Genomic DNA, 8,485 nt, shown 5'->3' on the forward strand with positions numbered 1-8,485 from the left:
TTTCCATCACAAGTCTGTTTTCAGTTACTCAGAACTTTGCCAGATATCAGACACTCAGATTCGAATTTTCCATGTTTATCTTCACCTTTTTTCCTGAAGATGGAGGCACTTAGTAAGATGTAAGAAACAAATGTTATTTTGCAATCGTAAAAATTTGCCTTTGCAACACTGCCAGTCTTTTAACTAGAATTTTGTGTATAATGAATAATGAAAGCTGGAAGCGATACTCAAAAGTTAAGGATGCTTAGTAGTTATCAATTTTAGGTTCCCATTTCCCTAAAGTGCCTTGGATAGAGATGCCCTGCTCCCCTCGTCATGAAACAAACAGTTGTATCCAGTCAGAGAAGAAGCAAGTGGTCTCAAGGGGACTGCAGTAACGGCTTACTGGTTCGAGCTGCCTGGATTGCAGTTCTGCGATACCTGTTTTTGCATCCTGTATTAAAGCTGGTGCGTGCTGGCAAAAATCACTAACACTGAAACACATCTCCTCTTGAGCTCGGTTAGCAGAAATACTGAAAAAACAGGCTGGGACAGAATTCTCCTTCATCTCCTACCTCCAGCTGGATCTGGGAGAGGCGTTTCCAGCGTTGCACCCAGCAACGACTGTGCTACAGGGAACAGTGCAAACTAGCCCAGAGGTTGTGCATACCCCATTCGGCTGGGCGTGAACCCCACCGCTGCTGAGCAGAGCTGATGGACTGGGGTTTGCTCAAGAGGAGAAGGACGCCCAAGACTCAAATCTCAATGGTGATACCTACTAAGTCACCTTCAGCTCAAAACCAGCCAGAAGTTTGCAAAGCTGCTGGAGCCGCGAGTGTCCGGAGGGGTTTTTTCTCTTGTTCCGTAACAGGCAACAACCAGCCAGGTAACTTTGGGGCTGTGCCCTCAGTGCAGAAACCAACGATCACGTATCAGGTCCTGCTCGGAGGTGAACTACTCGGGGACGGGTCTTGCTTTGTGCCACGCACGTGCGCCTTTCCCGAATGTGAAGCTGCCAGCTCCCAGCTTTGCAACACTCGGACTCGCACCACAAGTTTTTTTTCTTAAAAAATGATAACATTTGTGACCAATGTCTAAGCGCCTTCCTTGCTGCAAGTCATTGGGATGCTCTCGAGCCCCAGTCTGAAGGGCTGTGTGCTCTTTCCCCCCCTTCCTCAACTCTGTAGCGAACAGAATTTGCTTTGCCAGCGACCAGAAGCCCGCAGGCTCCTGGAGGCGGGAGCGCCCAACGGCAGCCTCCACCATCCCGGCGACCCGGCCGAGGGTTTCTGTGAAACCCCCGTGAAGTTGGCAGCCATGGCCCCCACCGCTTTCTTCTCTCCGCCCGTGGCTGGTGTGTCCCTCACGTCCACCCTCCCGCCGCCCTTCCCCGTCTCCCTGCCCTCTCCCTCCCCTGAGGGGGCGAAGGCCCCCAGCAACCCTCCTGGGCGGCCCCACCCTGCCGAGCCGGCCGCATCCCATAATAGTTCACAAAGGCGACTCCATCCCATAATAGCCACCCACGGGAAACGCTCCATAGCAACCACCCCCCATCCCCACACCGTGGAGCAGCCATCCCAGAATACCCTGGCCGGCTTTATTGGTTATGACTGCTGAGAGCCAGCGAAGGCGGGGAGGGGGGAGAACCGGGGCGAGGGGGCCCCGGGGCGGGTGGGACGGGGACACGGCCAGGAGGCTCCGGGCGAGCGGCGGGACGCGGAGGAGGTGGCGGGGCGGGGGTGTGCGTCCCAGCGGGCACCGCCAGGAATCCCGACAGGGGCTGCAGCCTCCCGCCAACCCGCCCCGGGGCTGCACCGACATCCCATAATAACTCCCTTCCCCTCCCCTCCCTCGGTCCGCCGCATCCCATAATATTTCCCAGGCAGGCAGCCCCGCCGTAGGTACTGAGGCATCCCATAATAAGCCGGCCCGGTCACACACGCTGGGAATGGTGCCATCCCATAATACTCCTCCCCTCACGCCGGGCTGCGGCGGGCCCTGCCATCCCATAATAGCCGCCCGCTTCCCCCCCCCCCCCCCGTGCCTTATGGGGCATCCTCATCCCATAATACTCCCCCGGCGGCAGGAGGGCCTGCCATCCCATAATACTCCCCGCCACCCACCTGCCCCCCTCCGGTCGCGGGAGGCCTCGCCATCCCATAATAGTCGCGGCTCGCCCTCCCCCGCCGCAGAAGGCCTCGCCATCCCATAATACCCAACGCTTGCCCTCCCCCTCTCCACTCTCCCTCCACCCCCGGGCCTCGCCATCCCATAATAGCCGCGGCTGAAGCCTGACCCCGTGGGCCGGACCCCGCTCGGCTCCGCTCGGCTCCCGCCCGGCCGGGCCCCCCCCCCCCGCACCCCCGCCGCCACCGGGGCCGCCTCACCCCGGCCTCACCGCCCGGCTCTGGGCTGCCTTCGCCCTCACCTGGCCTGCGGGCCCGCCGCCGCCGCCCTCAGCTCTCCGGGGCTGCCCGCCTCAGCCCCACGCCCTCCCGGGAGCCTCGCCCGCCGTGCCACCGTCCCACGCTGGGCCCCTCGCCCTCGGTGTCCGCTGCCCGGCCGTCCTCCCCCCCCCGCCCCGCAGCCACCCCTCGAGTCAGCAGAAAAGCACAAAGCCCCAGCGTAGCTCCCGCGTGGTGCCGCTCAACGGCGAGGCGGTCGCGTGCCCGGTCCGGACGGAGCCCACCGCTGCCGTGGGGCGCCGGGGCGGCGTTGGCACCGTGACCGTCGAGCCCTGACCTAGTTTGCCGGGTGCCGTGCTGCCGGCCGGAAGGCCTCCCGCTCCTCGCCCGCCGTTCGGGTCGGCTCGCCAGAAAGCTTTGCGATCCGCTCACATCTGCGTTACCGCGCGCCTGCTGCGGGAGATAACTCCGCACCTTGCCCTCCGCTCGCATGAGCCTATTTTACTTCTGAACGCGGCGTCTTTGGGTTTTGCTTTCAGCCCCATCGCTGCTTTTCTGTCCCCGTTCTCCTTATTACGGGCTCGTGGTAGCGTTTCTGGGCTGCTCCGTGGTTTTACTGGACGTGCTCATACTGGACACGTTCATAAGTGCGGCTCCGCGCTTGCAACATTTACCTCTTGTTAAAGCCAGCAAAAGCGACCCAATATCTAAGGGAGGAATAGAAAGTGCGAACCCCCAAAGCCGAAATGACAACATGGAAAAGGTTTGCGTGCAGAAAAGAACCAAAACCCCGTAATTTCTCACACCCTGTGAATGGAGGCTCCACAAGGATACACTTTGGGGATTAAAAGTATCTAGGCGGGCTGGGAAACAGTAACACGTGGCGGCAAGGTAGCCAGGTGTTTCCTTGGCACGACTTAGGGTGGGACGCAGCGAAGGCACCCGCGTCCGTTCAGTCAGATCCCCGCGGAAAACGCACGGGGATGAGGTTTTAGAGCAGCAGCAAGTTTGGCCACCGCTGCGAGGAAAAGCAGGAAGGGTTCTGTTCTCCCAGCGAGAAACCTGCCGCCGCAGGCTCTCCCCCCCCCCGGCCTCGTCCCGGTGAAACCGGAGAAGGGCTCTACCGGGTGCACTCCTACGGCCGCGCGCCCACCGGCAGCCCCGGCGCCGGTCACCGTCGCTGGCGGTACTGGCGAGGTGTGGTCCCTTTGTCTGGTGGCTTTCCGGCGGCGGATGCAGGAGCCCCCTTTGCAAACTCCGTGTTTTACAGGGAGTCCCCCTGTGGCAGATCTGTTAACGGGGAAAGCGTCTGCAGGGGAGCGCAAAGGCGGCGGAGGATGCAGCCTGCAAAGTGCCGCGCGTTCTCTTCTGCCCGTCATACGCTTTATTCGCGGATGATCTTCTGGCGTCGGTTAGAAACAAGCAAGCCAGCGGACGCACACAGCGCTCCACGGTCTTGGAGAAGGAGCTCCGGGCTCGGAGCCTGGGAGCACTGAGTCTGTTCAACAACCCTTCCCGCTCGCCGTTTTTCACGTTTCTGTGCACCTGGGCACCCGCTGAGTAGGTGTCAGATCTGCGTTCTCGGGAAGAGAGCTCTTTTTCGCTTCTTTTACACAGAGAGTAACTGAAGGGCCGAGCGAGATCACGTCAGGCTGAGCTAACGCAGAGCTTTAGTTTGTAACGTATGGTCCGTACTACACCATCTGCACGTGACGTGTTTAGATCAAGGTTACATCTGTTTAGTAAAACATCGAGAACGCCTAATGCAGAGGAGGAACTCGAACTGCTCCAAGCCTGCTTTTAATTGGATAGATCTGTGGTTTGGGCACACGCTCAGGGGAAATCCGTCGCTTTTTGGGTGCTCCTGTCCCCTGGCTGTCCTCGACTGACCCACCGCAGTAGAAGTTGCTCCTCTCCCGGCTGTGGCGACCGAGCAGATGTGCGTGCTCGCTAAAGCATGCTCCAGCGCGAAGTCCAGCACTTCACGGCACGAAGGAAGCCGGTCCGACCTCAGCGTCCGTGCTCCGACCCCGGCGGGGCATCCCGCTTTTCCGGGCCTGCCTGCTCTGCCAGCAGCCGTTTTCCTCCTCTCCCCTGCACGCCCTCCTTCCTCTCCTCCCATCCTCCTCAGCCCCCGCAGCAGCTCCCGTGCCGTGCAGCCTTCCCCCTCTTGCACCTTTCACGGAGAGCCCGCGGGCTCTCGGTTTGATTGCACTAAGTGAACAGGTGCCTTATCCTTTACTTTAAGAACTCACCAAATGTAATTATGCCACTTGCAAATGTTCCATCTTAGGTGAGGCTTGAACATGTCCGCATTAGCCGTTTTTAGAGGTGTAATGAGACTGTTTTTAAATGATTTACACTGGTGACACTGCTAACAGACCATCATTTGAAAAACTCCAGGTTTCAGGTTTGCCCTTCTCCCTTTCCGAAGAAATATTGCAGGCTTTGTGCGTGAAGTAGCTGTTTCCAGCTATCAGGCCTCATTTCTCCATCTGCCTTGCAATTCAGACAAAAGCTTCTGAGAAGGCATGACCTATGGCAAAGCAAGTGCTGTATTCCTGCCTTATCCTGAAGCTGCTAGGGACAGCGATGTGACTGATCCCAGAGTGGCGAGTTCAAGCTGCAGATTTTTGCAAGGAGAAAGTTACCAGCAGAGCTGGAATTAGACTGTCTGGGCATTCCTGCTGTAAACCGTTCAGTTGCTTATAACTTTTACGATTGGAGTTGAAATTTTCCATTCTGGCTGTCTGCCTACACCTGATTCTTTATAATTTTTCTTTCTTTTTAAATATGGCTTCAGCCTGAACATTTAATCTACTCAGGGGAAAAAAAAAACAGATAAAAACATTTTGGTTTAGACTGTTAAAGTGTATGTTAAAATGAACAGCCCTTTACTATGAACAACTCCATGAATGAACATCCTCGTCCGCTCCCTTTCCAGACTCCTTGGTAATGTCACAGAGACTGAACCAAATGAATGAAGACTCATCTGTTTTGAAGTCTTTGGTTAACAAATCCTACACTTTTTTTTTTTTTTGGGGGGGGGGGAAGTTAGCAGACCAGATAGAAACCTCTTGATGTAAAAAAGGGCAAGGTGCTCCCAAGGTCGGTGCTGTACCTCTTCCTAATTCCTACACGCTCTGCCCGCTTCCCCTTACCATTACCATACCTGCCCTCCACACTGGCTTATTGCCCAGGCTGGAAGGGGTTTCACCAGAACTGCTGATGGGGCAGGTGACCGGGATGCCAGAGCTGGATGGGGTCCATCCAAAATCTGCTGGAGGCTGTGATTCTTCTCCATTACCCATCCTCTTCAAAAACCGTGATGCCACGGAGGATAAAGTGGGACAAGCTGAGAGGGACTGAGCCCTACAAGGTGTGCCATTCATGCCAGACATGTTTCTCTCTCTCCAGCAACACCTGATATGTTTGCTGACAGATGCAGTCGCCTAGACTTGAAGTAGAAACAAGGATGGCATTAAGAACCCCCCTCCGAGCTGCACATAGGAACAATGTCTGATGTTAAAGTTGGTCTTCAAGTCTTTCTGTTATCACCTTCTTTAAACTGGTTCTTTCGTCAACAGCTGAATAAAATCCACCAGCCAGCCAAAACAAGGATATTGTACCTTACCAAGTTTCCATGCAGGAGTTGTGTGTAGAGCCAAGTGGAATCTCTCTTTCTGTAATTTGACCCCTTTTATGGATGCTCAGGCTTTCTTTTTGTTTGTTTCTTCCACTTCCCCCTTCCGAGAAGCTGTGGGAGCAACAAAATATAAGAAAGAGATGCTGACTTTCCTTGACCATCTCTCTCTTCAAAACTGTAGCCTGGGAATCACTCCCCAAGCTATTTGGGGAAGGAACTTGAGCTGGATTTGATGCAGGTTTGGTGCAGGATGAGGGGTATTAACTGGCACTCGTGAGCTACGCGAGATGGGGAAGCTGCAAGCTCCAAGTGGCTGCAGGTTCAGGCACAAGCAAAGCCCCATCCCGGACTCCAAAAGCATCCATCACTGTGGCATGTGTCCAAAGAGCCGAGACAAAAGGCCGTTCTGGACATTTTCCCTGCCATTTTCCCGAGCACAGAGACGGTGCTATGAAATCCTGTGTTATCGGTAGGGTCGCTGTGCTGCCAGTGTCTCAAAGTGTTCCTCTGGTGGGGAGGAGCACAAGCAGCTTCTCCGGTAGGTCTCAGAGCCTTTCTGGTTCACTTCAGGCTTTGTTGCAGTGCAGTGCCTGACGTCTCACAGGCAGCCCTGGCAATTTGAACTATAAAGCAGGACAACTACCCTCCACAGCGCTCAGCCGCTAACGGGAACTCCGCACGGGGAAGAGCTGCCTGTCAGACTCTGAGACCCCCACCCACCACCCCACTCAGCCCGACAGGCAGGAAAAGCGATACAAAGCTCAGACGGATCAAACCTTCAGTGCTGAGGAGGTTATTTCTCAGGACCACTAACGCCATCTCCATGCTAAACCCATGCCACTAGGAAAGACCTTTTTTTTAAAATTGTTTTTTAAATTGGTGAAGGCTACCCCCTATAGAGGGCTACAGAAGTCACCCCGACAGAAAGAGAAGTGGTGGAAAAGGCAGGCACAGTCAGCTTCATCTCATGTTGTGGTGTCCCTGGGAAGTTGCTCTCCCAGCTGAATTACGGTTTTGGTGCAAAGTGCCTCAGGTTTTTGGAAGAGAGCAGTTTTTCTTAGTACTTTCAGACTGCATGTCTAGAAAATGACATGAGGAAGGACAGCATGGAGGGAACAGAGTAGCACAGGGTCAGGTTTGAAGAAAGCAAAACGGAGAATTCCGTGTACGACAGGGCCTTCTCAAGCTTCAAAAATAGCTCAAGTGATGAGCCTGACCATTTCCCTCTGAAGCATTGATGTCACCCTGCCTGTGGCAATGATCTACTTATCAGATTGATGATATATTGCTACTGGCAGTTACTCTGAAACAGCTAAAGTCAATAAATACCATTCCTAAATTAAATAGCCAGAGAATTTTCCTATTGCTTCTCCTATATTTAATTCTTCCTTGTCCAGTAAGTCACGGTATCTCACCCACTGGCTTTCCTTTCCCTCGCCATTAGAAAGTACAAAGTGCAGAATGACAGAATGACCCGTGTCACCTTTCTGTCTGTCTTACTCTTTTACTTTCTAAATTTCTCATTCATATTACTGCTGAACTAAGATGGCACTTCCCCCTCGTTGCTTATAGCCGTGGGCTCTTTGGCTAGGTAATAAACTTCGTGCAGCCAACTGCTAGATCTCACTGGTATTTTTCTGTCACTGTGTTTCTTCCCAATTCCCCACGTCGCTTCCCTCCTCCGGAGGCAGGTCCTTTTGGAGCACCAAGCGTGTGTGTTGGTGGTTCAGGTTACGCTCCAGATGCGCACATAAGGCAACCAGGTCACGAAGACAACCTCCGATTCCCAGGCCAACAACTAATGCCTCGCTACCCATTGCAACGCACCCCAAAACCGAGCCAGCCTGTGGCAGCGCCGACCCTTTCCCTGCTCACAAATTGTCACCAATAATTTCGGCAAGCGCTAATGAAGCACCCTTACTGTGGCTGCAGGAGTCTCTCGCATGTCTCCCGGATTAAGGTCGCCCATAGCACCCAGATTCAGGTCTCCCATAGCATCCCCCCCTCCCCGGCCGCCCCTGCAGCTCCGCAGCCTGCCGGGCACATGGCGATGCTTTCAGCAGCTGCACAGCAGCGACTGCTGTCCCTAAGCCATAGCAGCATGTTTCCCCAACACTTCTTTTTTTTTTTTTAACCTCCCTGTCCCCTCTGAATAGGCCCTAACCGGGGGATTCGAGCGCTGCAATCATGCAAATCGTCCCACCGGGTTTTTTGTAATGCTAATTATATCAAATGCATGCTCGTCAATGAGAACGCCTAATTCCCCTTGCTCATTATCTAGATGTTGCACACTGATATAGAATCATCTGAAAAAATTCATCTCCTTGCAACACAGTGTTTGTGAACCCCTTGCCGCCACCTTCGCCGCCCCTGGCTCTGCCCCAGAGCCCCCAGGTGATACTGGGCATCAGCACATGCACCAAATTGTCTCCCAAAGTCACCAGTCCTTTGCCCC

The sequence above is a fragment of the Buteo buteo genome, chromosome 8, assembly GCF_964188355.1.
Source record: "Buteo buteo chromosome 8, bButBut1.hap1.1, whole genome shotgun sequence".
Taxonomy (NCBI): domain Eukaryota; kingdom Metazoa; phylum Chordata; class Aves; order Accipitriformes; family Accipitridae; genus Buteo; species Buteo buteo.